Source organism: Pseudonaja textilis, chromosome 2 (genome assembly GCF_049901715.1).
Source record: "Pseudonaja textilis isolate UNSWEBS1 chromosome 2, rPseTex1.2, whole genome shotgun sequence".
NCBI classification, from domain to species: Eukaryota; Metazoa; Chordata; class Lepidosauria; order Squamata; family Elapidae; genus Pseudonaja; species Pseudonaja textilis.
Genome location: NC_141991.1, coordinates 69,232,258 through 69,250,166, shown reverse-complemented (window position 1 = coordinate 69,250,166; position 17,909 = coordinate 69,232,258). Strand labels below are relative to the sequence as shown.

Genomic DNA, 17,909 nt, shown 5'->3' with positions numbered 1-17,909 from the left:
AAATGGTTAACAATTTTCAAACTACATCTACTTAGTTTGCCTAATTTCTCCAGAGCTATTGTATTTGTCTGATTTAATACATTTCACCCGCTGTATATAATGACAACTCCCTGTATTGCACATATTGATTTCTATTCCATGCAGAATGAATGAATGAATTATTTATTGGCCAAGCGTGATTAGACACACAAGGAATTTGTCTTGGTACATGTGCTCTCAGTGTACATAAAAAGAAAGATACATTCATCAAGAATCATAAGGTACAACACTTAATGATAGTCATAGCGTACAATAAGCAATCAAATCATACCAGGAAACAGTCAATATAAATCGTAAGGATACAACCAACAAAGTTACAGTCATACAAGTGGGAGGAGATGGGTGATAGGAATGATGAGAATATTAATAGTAATGCAGACTTAGTAAATAGTTGGACAGTGTTGAGGGAATTATTTGTTTAGCAGACTCATAGTGTTTGGGGAAAAACTATTCTTGTGTCTAGTTGGTCTGGTGTGCAGTGCTCTATAGAGTCATTTTGAGGGCGGGAGTTGAAACAGTTTATGCATGATCTCTATAATGTCCTATATGCTTAGAAGCAGCACCTTCATTCAAAGTCACAATAAATATATAACAGACTGCTATTCAAAATTGTAGGCAAACAGCTCACATTAATTTTCTAACTTTAGCCCAGATACTTTGGGATGTAATCTTATATATGCATAAGTACTGTGATGGAATGGAGACCTATCAAACCTGTAGAAAAAAGGAAAGAAATAGGATTGTTGCAAAAGACACGTTTGAGTTGGGAGGGAGAAAGCATAAGAAAGGGGCTCAGAGCTATTTTTCTTTAATTAAGGTAGATGAAAGTTGAGCAAGAGAATTGCTTGGCAGGCTCTTAAGGTTTTGTTACATTAGCCTATTAGCAATAAAAATCTTTCCGGAAATCCAAGCAGTGCTTGTATCCTGAATTTGCCAACATTGCAAGTTGCAAGACTTGACATACTAATTCTCATTTCCACATAACAGAACTAAGTCCTGTCCAAAGCTATTTTACTTCTTTCAACAAACATTTATGCCTTCCAACAGTCCTGTCAAACCTGTACAGCATGCCACAGATAAGGAAGCAAGCATCACATAGGCTTCCACAAGGAGTTTTAATGGGATAATTAGATTTGTGGTACAGAATCTTTAGAAAATGTGAAAGGAATGTCCAGCCCCCTTTCATTAGTGAGTTTATTAAGTCAGAGTGTCTTTGAAAGTGTTGGATCTCCCCAGGGTTTCTGCGCCCTACAGCGAACTGCTGTTTTACTGATAAAACCACTAATGAACTTTGCTATCTGCTCATTTCTAGAAGTCCTCTCATATCTTTGTCAGCCATTTTATAAGATTACATACTAACCACTAACTTTCTTTCAGTATTTGTATACCTTAAGCTTTCTCCATTTTCCCACATCCACTAAATGTTCTGCCAAGGTGCCCAAATTCACCTATTCTCACAATAATGGATTGCCTGAGACTTGGCAATCAATATCAAGGTTTGCTGAATTCCAGGTAGTTCTGTTCAAGAGGGAGTGCTCCACCATCTTCTTCAAGGCGGGAAGCATATCTCCTGTCCTAAGATCAACTTTGACAATCTCTTTGAGAACAACCCATGTCTGCCCTTCCTAAAAAAGGGGAGCAGTCTATGTGTGTGAAAAATTTTGATTGCAGGCTCTCAATATGAATGACTCTTATGGTAATCAAGGAGTGATCTGATCATGCCAAATGACTCACCCTTATGTCAATTCTAGATTGTCAGTAACCACTTCGAAGAGGCGGGGAAGGTTTCACAAACACAATCCCTATGATGTGCCTATTGTTACGAACATGTTCATCAGAGGTGGGTATTCAGCAGGTTCTGACCAGTCCTGGAGAACCAGTAGTGGAAATTTTGAGTAGTTCGGAGAACCGGCAAATACCGCCTCTGACTGGCCCTGCCCCCATCTATTTTCTGCCTCTCAAATCCCAGCTGATCAGCTGGGTCTTCTTTTGTTGCCCTGCACAGGAGAACGGAACTGGAAAGCAGGTTAGTGGGGTGGGGAGGCAATGAGATTTTGCAGTAACCTTCCCCTGGAGTGGGGAGGGAATGGGGATTTTACAGTATCCTTCCCCTGCCACGCCCATCAAGCCCACATCCACATCTGCCACAGAACTGGCAGTAAAAATTTTTGAATCCCACCACTGATGTTCATGATTTATTACCTCCATCGCTTGCCATCCCTTTTCATTTATACCTTGGGATTGTGGATGATGCAGAACTTGAAATTTTGCAAGACAGATTTCAGAGTCACCAGTTGCCTCCCAGCCATTTGGTAATGTAGGTTAGATCTATTTGCTATTTGAAATCAAAATGTAGTTGTGTATGATCTTATTGCACAGACATGGAATTTTTCAGAAACATTTGTGATTCCAATGTTATTAGCATTAACATTTGTGATTCCAATGTTAATCCAGTATCTGGATATTGGGATAAGCAATTGGCCCAGAATAGGAGAAATGGGCATCTGACTACTCCCTCCCTTTCTTTGGAATGACTTGCCAAGCTACTCCCCCCATATCTTCCCAAACCAATTATTTTTTTCTTTCTTCCATTCATGTCTGATTCTCAGAGATTGCCTAGATACCTTCTTGCAGTTTTCCCGGCAAAGTTTTAGCCTGCCATTGCCTTCTTCCTGGGGCTAAGAGAAAGTGACTGGCTCAAGGTCACCCAGCTAGCTTTGTGCCTAAAACAGCACTAGATATTACAATGTCTCAGTTTCAAATCAAATCTGTTGCTTTTCCCATTTTCAGTTCCCTTCCACTTCTTTTCTTTTCCAGCAGCTTGCTGAGATGCCAAGATCTTCCTCAGTTTGTCTTAGTAATTATCCTGATAGTCCTTACTGTTCTATGCTCTTTTTTTCCCATCTGTCCTTGTTCTTAATTTGCATTTACCTCTTAGCCTTAATTTGCATTTACCTCTGTATGTTTCACTGCTCCAGCCATTATCCCTGTCTCCCATGTTGTTTCCTTCATCCGCTGCTATAGTTTTTTTCCTATTTGAATCAGCTCCACTGTCTAACATCCAATGGAGACATGTCATTTTCTTCTTCTGACTCAATCATGTTCTCCATCACTGCTATCCCCGTTAAGTCTGCTAAATGATAAAAAGTTTCAGCTCATTAGTGGCTTGTTACAATAAAATGCTGATGATAACTTGGTGCCTCTCCTACTTGGAGAAGGACTTGGGGAAAGGGGCGAGATTGTTATGAAAAGTAGGAAGATGATGTAAGATATTTCTAGGTATCTTCAATCAGACCCTGTCCAATTATCTTTTCTTGATGTAGTTGCATCTGTTGCTTGACATCCAAATATCCTCTCTTGTCTTCTTTCACTTTTGTCCATTTTTTTTCAGTTTACCTGTAATCTGCGTTCACTTCTGTCTCTTCTAGATTCATGTCTCCAATCTATCTACCCTTATTTCCAATCTTACTTCCAGTGAAGAGTTCTGAAAACCTTGAGGTAACTGTGAGACCATAACAACAACAAGAAGAAAAGTAATGTGAATAAAAGGGTAAAACTGTATTACTGAAAATATTAATTAATGCCATCTAAGTTGTTATGGATATGTGGGAAAGATGGAATCCATAGCTTGCTGATGTTTGCTATGCTTCAGTAAACACTGATAATGGAACAAACAAAGATGAAATTTTGGGAAACGTTGTGCAATGCTGAATGTAATCAAGGAGAAATATTATTCTGCTAAATGTTATTAATGGATGGTTAGGAACAGGGGTGGTTTTCTACTGGTTCTGTTCACCTCTGTAGAACCGGTAGCTCTCAAGAGCAGTAGACATAGAACCGGTTCTATGTCTGCTGATGTTTTTGCCTGCCCATCTGGCCAGGTTCTTACCTGACCTTTATTTCCTGCTTTTTCAACTTCAGCTGCCGCAGGAGGCACAGCTGCAGTTAAAAAAGCAGGGAAAAAGTCCTTCTTCAAAGGCTGCTTCTCTGCACGCAGTGTGCTGATGACGATTTACAGGCATGCACGCACAGCATGCAGGGAAGCACATCGTAAATCACCAAACCTCATAAATCACCGAACCGATAGTTAACCCTGTCGGATCCCACCCCTGGTTATGAACAAAGCAAGAAAGTGATTGTGCTATTGATGGAAGAAGTTATTTAAAAATTGGTATGGAAAGTGCCGAAGGACTTATTTAGAAATTTATGTGAGAATGATAATGAAATGTTAAACAGCAGAATTGAAACAAATGCTATAAAAATAGTGTCCAAATTAAAGAAAATAATGAAGTTATACATGCTGTGAGAATGTTGAAAAATTGTAAGGCTGCAGGTATTAAAAGTGTAATTGGAGAAAAGTTAAATATGGCCAGGGATTGTATATGAAGTGGCTGTGCAACTCATTTAATGTGAAAGTAGCACCTTTGCCAAATGACTGGGCTTAGGTATCTTATCTCCCTATGCAAAAGAAAAAAGTAAGTGTAAAAAAATGAATGCTCTAACTACAGGGGAATCTGTTTCTTAAGTGTGATGCAGAGTTTTTGAAGAATTACAATAGAAAATTAGAATGAGTTAGGAAGTGCATTTTAAACGTATCTTAGTAGAGGGAATTCAAGCAAGATTTTTGCTTATTAGTGAAGCTCCTATATAAATAACAAAATGGTACCTGTTACAAGTAAGTATTCACTGACATTATTAGGGGTGGGATTCTACCGGTTTGGCCCGGTTCGGTAGCTCCGAAGATCAGCTGGAGGAGAACCGGTTTGCCCTGAAGATCAAGGTATTTACTTTATTCCCCCCACCAATCAGCTGTTTTCTGAAAATAAGCTGTGTCGTGTGATTTATATTAGCTAGAAAGCAGGAAATCATTGGATTTCTTGCTTTCTAGCTAATCTAAATCATGTGGCACAGCTGATTACCCCCCTCGCTGTTGTACCGCTTCGTCCCTGAGGCCCAGGAAGCAAAAAATGGGATGAAGGGGGAGCTGTGCTTCCCCACCTCCTTTTTTGCTCCCAGAAGGCTTCCCTGAGGCGCAGTAGACAAAAAAATTTTTTTTTATTTTTTTGCCTACTGGGCCTCAGGGAAGCCACTTGGAAGCAAAAACTGTGCCCCCACTGCCCCATTTTTGCTCCCAGGAGGCTTTCCTGAGGCCTAGTAGGCCAAAAAAACCCACCACGCTCACCCAGTCACATTACCACCTAGCCATGCCCACCTCGCTACACCCACAGAATCAATAGTTTAAAGATTTGCATTCCGCCCCTCGACATTATACATAGTGTCACATCCACCTCCTCATCACCATGTTAAGTCACCATGCATTTAATGTTGAGGATTTCCATGGTATGTTGTTGTTTTATATATCCTCAGGTCAGAATTTAGTGTACAGAATCACACAAAGTTGGGGGAAAAAATCTATAGATTATTGAATCCAAACCCCTATTCCGTTCACGGACACAAAATTACAGCATCGCCACAAATGGATGTTCAACTTTTATTTCAGTATATAAGCATACTGTCAAGCTTCTCAAAGGCTGCTTGACATTCTGTTGTCCAGTTGATACATACCTATGTCAGTTTATCTTCTACAAAGCACTTGGTAAACCAGGCTAACCCCAAGATCATACCTTTGGTTAATTGATTCCACTATCAGACTACTTCTATTGTTTGGAATTTATGTTTTAACCAGAGTCTGCTTTCCTGGTGTTTAAAGGGATTTTTTGAATAATCAATTAAGTAATGTTAGGATGGCTGTGTGAATACATTTTTCTGGGTTGATGTCAATGTTCCGACTGACAAACCCAACAAAAAGCAAACATGGCTGAGAGGATCCAGTCTCTTTATTCAAAACTGTCTGGGAGCTTTACTATAAAGTCCATGACCAGTTTGGCTCCTCCACATGTTGTAGCAGTCCAGGGTTGTTCTCTGGTCTGTTAAAAATCTATGATGCTTTTAGTGCCCGAGTGTGTAGCTGCTGGAAAGTATGACAAAGTCTTTAATTACTGAAAAAATAAATTGTTCAAAACAGGTCAGATTAATGTCATACTAGTGATGTGTTCCCAAGGTTACCATGATCTCGGCTACACACTCTACAAATTCTGTGAGAAATATGAAAATATGATCTGAGAATGAAGATGCAAGAGTTCTAAATTCTGTTATTCTCCCCAGAAATTGCTTTTATAATTTCTCCACCTATTCTAGCTGTCCATTATTAGCAATATTTTCAGAGTTGCTATTGTTTCTCTATATTTTTAAAGCAAATTATTATTTTAAATCTGCTACATGATCTTAGATCTGGTAGTTGAAGACATTTACATCAATCATTTGCTATGGACAGATCACTCTGGGAGTGTGAGAGATGATGGGAGGGGAAGTTGGTTTGATGGACTTTAGTGAAGCGACAGTTTCTCAGGAAGTAGGGGGTACATTCCAGAAGCAGGGAAGAGAGAAGAGGCAACACAGCCTATCCAGATGTGTATAGAGGACCCAAGAAGTAGAAGGATAACCATTCCTTAGAATCTGCCAGGTACATCCCATTAGGATTAGAGTTGTAAGAAGTTGCAAGATTCTGTCTGATACATGTAAGCAAATAAAGAAGTGAACACTGACTGAACTGTTCTTTGTCATTCTTGTGCTTAGTTTGACAGGGCTGGTGTTCAGCCTTGCTGGCATCATCCTTCTCCATGGAGCAGATGGGGCATGTTCAGCTCACCTCAGATAACTGATGTACCAAAGGGGTTTCCAGACAGAGCCTGGGTTTTTACAAGGTAAAAAATTCAGGCAAAGTGTTGGTCATGTTTGAAAGAGGTACGTAACTGGGGCTCTGGCATCTTCCTAGGGACAGTTGGGGAGGATATATGCAGAATATGTAAGAGAGCACATGAGAGGTGCTGTGCAGTTCGGAGTAGTTACAAATGGTGATCATATGATTATGGGGCTCTTGGCATCTAGTCAGAAATACAAACTTGTTTCCAAGCTTCGAGATCATGATCACATGACTGCAGGGATCTTGTAATCCAGAATATCCAGAAACAGTTGTAAACCATCATTCATTCAGTGCCATTGGAACTCTGAATTGTTGCTGAACGAATGGTCACAAGCTGACCACTACTTGTATGTTTTCCTATTCTAACTTGGATGTCTTTCCAATTTATGTATAAGGCAACCATTGAACTTTGATAAAGTAAAATGAGCTTATGTCTCTGGTTTTTTTTATTAAAAAAGCTAAGATATAGATTCTCTTACCCTGATTGTAGTTTTGCTGAGAGAAGAAGAACTTTTTAAAGGACAAAAGCAATTGACAGTGTAATTAAAGTTGACATGGGATTTATTTAGAAAGAAAAGGAGAACAGGAAGAAATATTATTCTGTCTTGTCAGTATATTTTAAAAGCTGCTAATGCAGTAAGATTGACAAATGATATGTAAAACTTAACATTTCTGATAACCCCTCTGGAATTCTCATTCAAACATCAGTATTTCTCTCATTGCAGATGCAGTACTTTTTGAAAGTCACTTACGGATTTTTTTTTATGCATACCAACTGCTTGTTTGCACTTCAGAAAAACTGGCTTGGGTTATTTTAGATTATATACTTCACAGTTGACATGTCTGGAAGAATGATTGTTGAATTACTGTTCTGTTTTAATGTGTATGTACAATTCAAGGACCACTGTATGAGGTGGCATATGACAAATGAGTGTCCTGACAAGCTCTGGCAATAGGGTCTCCAGAAGACAGATGATTAAGTCTGGTCACCTTGGAGAAGAATCTAACTCCCAGATTAATCTGACAGTTTGTTGTTTTCCTCTATTTATGTTATGATGCTCAGGTTTTTTTATTAGTTGCAAGCATAAATACAGAACAATATTTTAATTTTTTTAGCCTTTCATGAATGAAGAAAAATAATAATAACAATAATAACAACATTAACAACAACAATAATATCTGTGATGCATTTTTAAATGTTCAGTTGACTGATTTTCATGTTTAATGAATAAAAGAAATAATAATAATAATAATAATAATAATAATAATAATAATAATAATAATAACAACAACAACAACAACAACAAATTATTGCAATGGAGATACTCAGAGGTCCTCAATCACATTGAATAATCCAGATTACATATCTTCAGTTTATCCTGGAGCAATGAGCACGGCAAGAATGAAAACCCATTTGTGACAAATTTAAGCTAGGTCACTAAAGATTTCAGAAGTGAAGCTCAGGCATTGAGAATCTAATATAAATATATATTTTAAGCTAAGGTTTTAAACATCTGAGTTGGAATGAGGGTATTGGAATAAAACATAGCTCCAATTTATTGCAGGAGTTTAACCTGTGTATAACTGAAAATTAATAGATAAGATCTCCCACGTAAATCCTATTCTTAAAATCCTTCAATTGACATTTCTGTTCCCCTCTGACTTATCTGCTCAATATGTCAGTAATGGAATCCAGTCAGTAATGGCAGTTGGGATATTAGTGGATTTGAAATGTATTCTTGTGTCTTGACCTCATTATCATTTTTGTTTAGGCTGACTGAATAATTCTGTATGTCTTAACAAACATAGAATGTTTAGGTTGGAAAGAAATTTATATCTCCCTAGTCCAATCCAATTCCTGCTCCAATAATGAATCCCTAAACCATTGGTGAGATTCAAAATTTTTTACTACTGGTTCTGTGGGTATGGCTTGGTAGGTGTGGCAGGGGAAAGATACTGTAAAATATCCAATCAGAGGTGGTATTTGCTGGTTCTCCAAACTACTCAAAATTTCCGCTACTGTTTCCAGAACTGGTCAGAACCTTCTGAATACCACCTCTGCCTAAACTATTCATGACATTTGAAAACCAGAGGTGGACCTCATTTTTATAAACAGAGCAATCCATTGTGTAACTTCTACATAGAATATTTTTTGTAAAATTCAACCTGAATCTCCTATCTTAATTCAACCCAGGATTCTTGTTCTGTTTTCATTTGTCAAGGACAGGCCCAATTCCTCTTGCATATAACAGGCCTTTGAATATTTGCAGACTACTGTCATGTTTCCATTCACTCTTCCTTTTTTGCAAACTAAATATAGCTCTTTTAGAGAGCTGAGTTTCCAGACTCCTTCTGATTCTCCTCTAAGCCCATTCCAAATCATGGAAGCTAGGCTAGGAGAGCTGTTGCTTAATTGTTTGAGAACTAAAACATTCTAAGCTTCTTCATAAATGCTTTTTCTTGTATTTATGGCATGGGAAGGTGACATCCTAACATGACCCCATCTCTGCATTAAGAGCTTTAAGTGAGGGTCTGTATATATAAATGGAAGTAAGGAATTTGGGGATTGTATGGCCTCAAACTACACTGCTCAAAAAAATAAAGGGAACATAAAAATAAGACATCCTAGATCTGAATGAATGAAATATTCTTATTAAATACTTAGTTCATTATATAGCTGAATGTGCTGACAACAAAATCGCACAAAAATTATCAATGGAAATCAAATTTAGCAACCCATGGAGGTCTGGATTTGGAGTTACACTCAAAATTAAAGTGGAAAAAACACTACTGGCTGATCCAACTCTGATGTAATGTCCTTAAAACAAGTCAAAATGAGGCTCAGTAGTGTGTGTGGCCTCCATGTGCCTGTATGACCTCCCTACAATGACTGGGCATGCTCCTGATGAGGTGGCGGATAGTCTCCTGAGGGATCTCCTCCCACACCTGGACTAAAGCATCCCCAACTCCTGGACAGTCTGTGGTGCAATGTGGCATTGATGGATGGAGCGAGACATAATGTCCCAGATGTGCTCAATTGGATTCAGGTCTGGGGAACAGGCAGGCCAGTCCATACCATCAATGCCTTCATCTTTCAGGAACTGCTGACACAAGTGGTCTGTGGTCACCACCTGCAGAACCACTTCTTTATTGGGGATGTCTTGCCTATGCTTTCCATCTGTTGTCTATTCCATTTGCACAACAGCATGTGAAATTGATTGTCAATCAGTGTTACTACCTAAGTGGACAGTTTGATTTCACAGAAGTGTGATTGACTTGGAGTTACATTGTGTTGTTTAAGTGTTCCCTTTATTTATTTTTTTGAGCAGTGTATTTAAAGTAATGGCATGAGGAATCTCACACTATTTTTTCTGAGTGTTAGCAGTTCTCACTAAAGCATGGCTTCCCTGAGGAGGCTTACTCAGGCTGAATCTTCTTTACAAAATGTTAGTGGGATTTGTTTGTTATGTAGCATACAAATCAGTTGTTACAAAACTGAGGTGTAAGGCTTCCTATGAGAAATTCAGTTCCCTAACCACGTGAGAACTTTGAAACTCCAGTCCAGACTGGAAGGCTAAATAGAGTTATTCTTACATCAGAAGTGCTATCTGATGTTATAGCTTGGGATAGCATAATTTGAAATTAACCTTCTTTTAAAATATATTGATAGCATTGATAACACATAGAAAAGCATGATTAAGAAGAAATGAAAGAACAATAACTTCATCTAAAAGAAAATCAGAGGCAATTTCAGCTTTGAGACCACTATATTTAACTATGTGACAAAAAGAATTAAAGCCCTGACAAGCTGCTAAATGATTACTTTATGGAGGAATGTGTTAAACATGTCTCCATTAGGGAATTGGGCTATAAACAGGGATAGGATCCGACCGGTGTAACTACCGGTTCAGTGATTTTACATTTTGCATGCGCATGCGCAAAGATCAAGAAGAATATCCCTTTTAACTCTTCTTTTTTAAATTGAAGAAATGTGGCTTTCTGGAGGAAGAAGGGGATTAAAGTAAGAGAAAAGTTTTGAGAAGTTCATCCCAAAGCTGCTGCCTTCGCATGCAAGATCTGGTTTCCCAAATGGTAGGAAGAAGCAAGAGAGGTTAGCAGTTTTCTGGAAACCAGCTGATCAGTGGCCAACTGATCAGAGTAGAAAGCTCTGAAAGGCTAGGGAATCAGTCCTTATTTTGCCCCAGAAAAGCAGGGGTACCTTGGCAGGAGGAAGGGCAGTGACAGAACTGGTAAAGTTAGGCACCCCCAGCATTTTCCTTCTCTGCTCTTTCTTGCTGATGAGACAATCAACTGTGCCACCCAAGGGGGGAAGTGGAACATAGGATATCTCAGGAGCTGGGGAAGGCCTGGGAAGGCCCAAGGCAGGTGGGCTTATGCCTGCAGTAGGTCTCCCAGGATCTCCCCCAGCACTGCAACATCCCTGCTCCACTTAGTGACCCACACATTTGATTAATGAGTATGCTGGAGAGAGCAGGGATGGCTGGTTGAGACAGTTCATTTAACGTTTGTCCCGACTTGAGAGTCAAATAGGCAGGCTCCATTACGATTGTAACTCAAGGGCTACCTCTATTAACTAGCATCTTTGTTATTTTAAAAATTACAGATATCCGAAAGCTCTTCCATCTGGAAAAAAAAGAAAAGAAACACTGTGAAGACTCTTTTTGTAACAATTATGAGGTCAGAGGAGTGGGAAATTAATTTTCCCAAGGGGCCAGATGAGAAACTGGGACAGTTGTGGAGGGCCTGCTGCCATGCCCTATCTGTTGCAACCCTATCCCTAGCAATGCTGGCGTGTTCCCCACTGCTTCCCACTGCCTCCCTCCCCTCCTTTCCAACATCCTGTCTCCCTACCATTACCACCCCTCTAACATTGCTCCACTTCAATGCCACAGACTAGACACAAGTAGCCAAAGTCTTATTTATAGGATTCATTTATTTCCATGAATTTCCTTCTGATGTACGTATGGAAAAGCCCATATTTCCAATCACCCCACATCTATGTATTATACATGCACTAATTGTATCTCTTTTATTCTTATGCTTGCCTTTCCCTTTAGATAACCATGTGTAGAGAAAAAACTAGCAGGATCTATTGTTATGCTCTCTTATTTAAAGTTTAGGATATTTTAGGTTTGTTTTTTTTAAAAAAAAACACCTTTCGATTTGGGAATATCTATGTACAGGTTCCGGTCCCGTTTGCAATAATAATGATGATACCTTTTATCTCTTAATAATTGTCTCTCACCACAATAGTGTCTTTGATTCACCAGCGGCATTATTTTCAGTTAAGATAGTTCCCAGGAGAGAACTTGACTTCAAAGTGAATATCTGAAAGTGTGTACTATACACATTTCAGCTATAGTTAAAACAGTACATCAAGTGACTCCTACCTTTGAGTTATGACTGCTAGGGCAAATAGTCTGCTGCATTGTTAACCTGTACACATTGGCATTAGAACAGAGTGCAATACCATTGAGGTAAGTGTTCCGTGAAAAGTAATAAATGTAAACAGATTAAAGGCACATCAGGGGTAGGTGATGGTGGGCAAATATGGGAGTTATGACCTATTCATAGTTGTAGAAGAGATATGTAATGATTGTAACAACAGATTATGATTGTGCCTTAGATGTTTAACGGTCATGAAAGCAGTTTGCTGCTATGGCTGAGTTGCTGGGCACACGTCCAAGGTCCTGTAGCTGAGAAGTTCTCTCATTCTGCACCACAAACATTTTAAAAGTAATTATAAAAATAATAGTCAGCAGAGTTACTGTCCAGCTGTCACTCGACACCCCCCCACAAGAGGCCCTTTGGAGAAATAAAGATGTGCAAATGCTGCTTTGCTCCTGGAACACATCTATGTTTTTAAAGGAAAAAGTGAACAAAGTTCCCTTTAATAAAAATTGAAGGTGAATAAAGAGGAGAGAGAAAGAAAGAAGAGAGAAGGCTTTGAAGAAAGGGAGAGAAAGAGGGATGGGGAGAGAAATGTCTCCAGAGGGGAAGTCAATAAGGCAAGAATAGGGAAACGGAATACCCCTAAAGCATTTTCTATGGGTCCTGTTGAACCCTAGTAACGCTGTTAAATGAAAGCAAATGGTAATTAGCTCAGAGCTTTTTTGAGTTTGCCACTCTTACTACTCATGTGTGTTTGTGTGTGTTGATGTTTGAACTTTGCTAATTTGAGAATATTGGATTCCAACAACTTAATTTGAACTGTGTTATATAACCTTTATTAGCACACCTGTTGAGTGTATAAGGCAATTGCATTTACTATAGCAGGCATTTTGTTAATGTGTCACCTAGTATAATGGTACAAGGGAAAGTCTTTGGGAGATAGTGGGAAGGGATGATGCCAAGGGAAATGTCAGATAGGAGAGAGCATAGCCTGGAGCTGCCTAATAAGAGAGAAAGAGAATTAGAAGGACCCTCCCTAACTTCTTAAGCTGTTAAAAAAAAGGGTAGCCTTATAATAAACTTGTATTAGTTGATCTGATTATGTTTCCTGAATGGTTTGACTGGAAAGGGTGGCACTTAGGCTCTACAGAAAATAAATGAATGTTTCTTAATTTAGAACCTAGGCTTGTCTTACAGTAACTGAATGTTCCAGTTGATTACTTATGGACATTATTAATTTTGCTGCCTTTTTTATTGCTGCAATAATGAAAGAATCATCAGCTCACAGCAGCATAAAATATTGTGGACTGGAATCACTGAATGCATGACAGTTAAGCCTTGAAATGACTGAATCTAGAAATGATGATGAAGATAATAAATATATGATGTTGCTGAAGAATATTAGTAGTCAGTAAATAGAAATACTAGGTATAAATGAAGAAAGGTATAATTTCCAGGACAAATTATTGGTTCAGAATTCTTGCATTGTTTATACACAGATCTTCTGGTGAGTAAACCTTTCAATTCAGTAGTCTTTTTGGTTACTTATTTAGGTGAGCCTGAACATTTTTTTCCCTGGATTTAACTGCCAATATATTTTAGCAGACTTTTGTCTGCTAAAATTGAACTCTTTCCCATTTTTTTAAAATAGTAATGTCTCCAAACTAAAGCAGTAACAAACTAAACAGTAATGAACAGAAAATATTTTTTATTTCACACACACACACACACACACACACACACACACACACACACACACACACTTATGACCAGTTACAATATCCCACACAGTCTTGTGACTGAGGTTTTCTATGTTTTTTGCCTGTTTCCAACAATTCCTTCTCGTTTCCATTTAAAAATGCCCAATGGGGAAAATGGACTTGTTTAACAACCAGTGTTTGCTTAATGACCACAAGGTTCACTTAATGACCATGGTGTTTACCTAACCCAGGGTCTGCAACCTTAAACACTCAAAGAGCCATTTTCTTATTTCTTTTAAACATCCTCTCTCTCTCTCTCTCTCTCTCTCTCTCTCTCTCTCTCCCTCTCTCCCTCTGTCCCTCTCCCTCCCTCCCTCCCTTTCTTTCATAGCAATAGCTGTATTGGATTATGAAGGGATTTTGCAAACTCAGTGAATGTATCAGGCTCCTCGGCTTGAACTCAGCAAAAGCTACTGGCATGCTCAGCACAACACGGCTCAATAAGAATCTTTATTGCACACTAGGCTGATGCCACCTGAAGCAGTTAGTTGCCCACAGTCCACATGAGACCACAGTCCTTTTTATACCTACTGCAGTTTAAATCCAGCACTTGCTTTTCCAACAGTTTAACGGATACCTTGCTTTGCATTTCTTAGGTCTAATGCTGATTGTTGACCTAATCAGCATTCCTGCTCTAGAAAATTTTGGCACTCAACGTAATTCCCACAGTATGGCTGGAAATCATCCCTTTGTCTGGCAAGTGGATCAGCATCTCAAAGTAAGTACAGCTGTGAAGCGCTGGGAATGTGACAGGAAACAGAACTGTTGTTAACTTTTGCTTTGTTCATGAGGCTTTTGCTAGCAAATAAAGGATACAGAGGTACAGTAGTATTCCTCATTTGTGAAATAACAATTGTCAGTGATTTTTGCCAACTGTTGAATGTTACAGAAGCTAAATCAGCCAATGAAAGCGAGGCAGAGGTAAAGTGACAGCGAAGTAATAGGAGATACAGAACCTAAAAAATAACCTTTCAGCCAAATATTAGAGCAGTAGCTGTAAAATGCTTCAGTTACTATCATTCACCAGTTGGGTTTACAAACAAGAATAAAGCTTGTGATGATACACATGTGAAATTCTCTGGATATATGCGCAATATGTGTGAAAAGGAAGAGAGGGTGGTTTAAGCTTTTATGCCTGTTTAGGAGCAATCGTAAAGTGCTCCTTGAAAATGATAGAATCACAAGATTGTCCTTTTGGAAATACTATGAGAGACAGTCTGGAATGATTTTTAATACTGCAATAAGGGGTAACAAAGCTAACATATTCAAATAAGAAGCTACGTTTCTCTGTCCTAGTTAAAACATGTCATCAAGATCATTACTTGGGACATGTAAAATGTTCTGACTGGCAGATATTTGCAGAGATTTTCCAGTCTAGTTTAGCTTCAGGACAGGACAATCTAGTACAAGTAATTTCAGAGGTTGTCTAATATAATTTGAGGTTGGGATTCAGATGGAAATTTCATTAACTGTAAATCTATTCTCTTACAATTTAGAAAAAACTTACAAGCACGAACAATACAATCAGGGGTGTCTGTGTGTGTATAAAAAAACTAGTATAGATATATATTTACAAGAATAGAACATAATCTGTAGGGAAATGAGATTTACAAGACGATCCAACTGCCCAATGACAAAACCAGTGCAGGAATTTCTCTTTTAAATTCCAGGGTTTGCAACAAATGCTTATAACGAAATTTGTAGCAACAACAGTTGCTCCAAACTTAAACTTTAAGGAAAACATGTATTCCAAATGTCATATAGGAAGGTTGGGATACGTTTCTGCAAAGGAAAGGAGGTCACTATACAAAATCATATGGAACAAAGGATAAAATTTACAATCTTTCATTAAAAGTACAGTATCTTTGCTATGACTTTTAAGATTCTGTAGTTGGAATGAGTAATAGTGTAAACTGTAAGGTAATAAGAATATAAAAAATGTGTAGTGTTTGTTAATTACACTATTGTAACCATCATTCACAACAACACTCCACGAGTTTTTGATGATAACAGAAGTATCCTGCTCTTTATGCATATATTCAATCCCACTCACTCGCCTGACCTGAACCCCACAGAGAATCTATGGGGCATTGCCAAGAGAAAGATGAGAGACATGAGACCAAACAATGCAGAAGAGCTGAAGGCTGCTATTGCCACGCCGCATTGAGGCAGTAATTTCTGCAAAAGGGGCCCAAACCAAGTACTGAGTACATATGCATGCTTATACTTTTCAGAGGTCCAATATTGTTCTATGTACAATCCTTGTTTTATTGAATGCATGTAATATTCTAATTTTCTGAGATTGTGGATTTGGGGTTTTCATGAGCTGTAAGTCATAATCATCTCAATTATGACAAATCACAGCTTGAACTATCTTGCTTTGCATGTAATGAGTCTATCTCATATATTAGTTTCACCTTTTAAGTTGCATTACTGAAATAAATGAACTTTTGCATGATATTCTAATTTTTCAAGTTTCACCTGTATTATGCCTTTGCATTTATTCACAAAAAGAAAGAGTTGGGTGTCATCTGTACTTAACTTTTTAAGTAAAAAGTGAAGCATTTTTAGTTCCCCTTCAGAGTTTCTACCAATGCAACTGATCAATGGTTATTTTTACTTTTTTTTGCTTAAACGTTATATTGTATTTTAGCACTGCATTTTATACAGGTAGTCCTTGACATATGACCATAATTGAGTCCAAAATTAATGTTGTGAAATGAGACATTAATGAGTTTTACCCCATTTTATGACCTTTCTTGTCACAGTTGTTCGATGAATCACTGCAGTTGTTAAGTTGATAACATGGTTGTTAAGTGAATCTGGTTCCCCATTGACTTTGCTTGTCAGAAGCTTACAAAAGATGATCACATATCCCTGGGACACGGCAACAGTCATAAATATGAATCAGTTGCCAAGCATCTGATTTTTTTTATCACATGACTGTGGGGATGCTGCAATGGTCATAAGTGTGAAGAATGTGTCATTTTTTCAGTATAATCCAATTAAAAACAGAAAATTTATACATTTTTTTCTAATACTGCACTATATATATTTCTAAATAGTTTATTTTCAAATTGATTTGTGTATTTTGTCAATAATGTTAAACAATTTCAATTCTGCTGAGCAGTGAGAACAATAGTATTTTAAGATTAGTATTTGTAGTTGAAATTATTTTCCCTTTCCCCACAACCTAACCCCAGGTTGAAATTGTGATGGATGCAATATTTAAATTTAGAGATGTTCCTTCTTCTTTTCATTAAACTCCCCAAAGTTACTATGTAAATTGTATCATGTAAATTGATAAATAAAATAAAAGTTGCGCATCATAACACATCTTTTCAGATAACTTTTTCTAGGTTCTAGATTTAAAGAATATTAAATATTCATTGGTGTTTATATTTCCTTAGAAATATAATTTCTTCACATAACTTTCCTCCTTTTGGAAGCCGTTAAACATCACTGAATTTAGCTCTGCAATGCTGCTTTATTCCACAGCCCCTGCTATAGAATCCATTTTAAAATAGTAGCAGAATATATATTTTATCGAGTAGTAGTATCAGTCCATTTATTTAAAATGGGGGCACACAAGTTAATGTACTCCTGTCACTGTAAAACTATGGTATTTGTTAATGTCATTATTAGACTCAGTTCTGATACGAGCAGCTGTCCTAAAGCTTTTTCAATCAGCTTTCATTAAGTTTCTCCTCCTAATAGAACTATATTATTTCAGAATTATTATTTTGACTTGTGAACATCTATAATGAGAGGAGTTCAATATAACTACTTTTAACCTGTTCCTCAGATGACTTTTAATGATTCCTAAACTGATTTCTCCATTCTGTTCACTTGTATCAAGCAAGTGGTTCCAGTCATAAGTCAAACTGTATCACAACTGGGGGAGAAAAGCCCATTTAATTCATGGGGATATTTGA

The 17,909-nt window shown here is 37.9% G+C and overlaps 1 protein-coding gene across 2 annotated transcripts in view; it reads left to right on the top strand.

The window, feature by feature from the left end:
* Positions 1-14,569: 14,569 nt before the first annotated feature.
* SGCD (sarcoglycan delta) overlaps positions 14,570-17,909 on the top strand; it is a 322,572-nt gene continuing 319,232 nt past the window's right edge. For both annotated transcript variants that reach the window (XM_026696668.2, XM_087924232.1), the window contains exon 1: positions 14,570-14,692. The gene's annotated coding sequence lies outside the window, so the exon portion shown is untranslated. The remainder of the gene's footprint in view (positions 14,693-17,909) is intronic.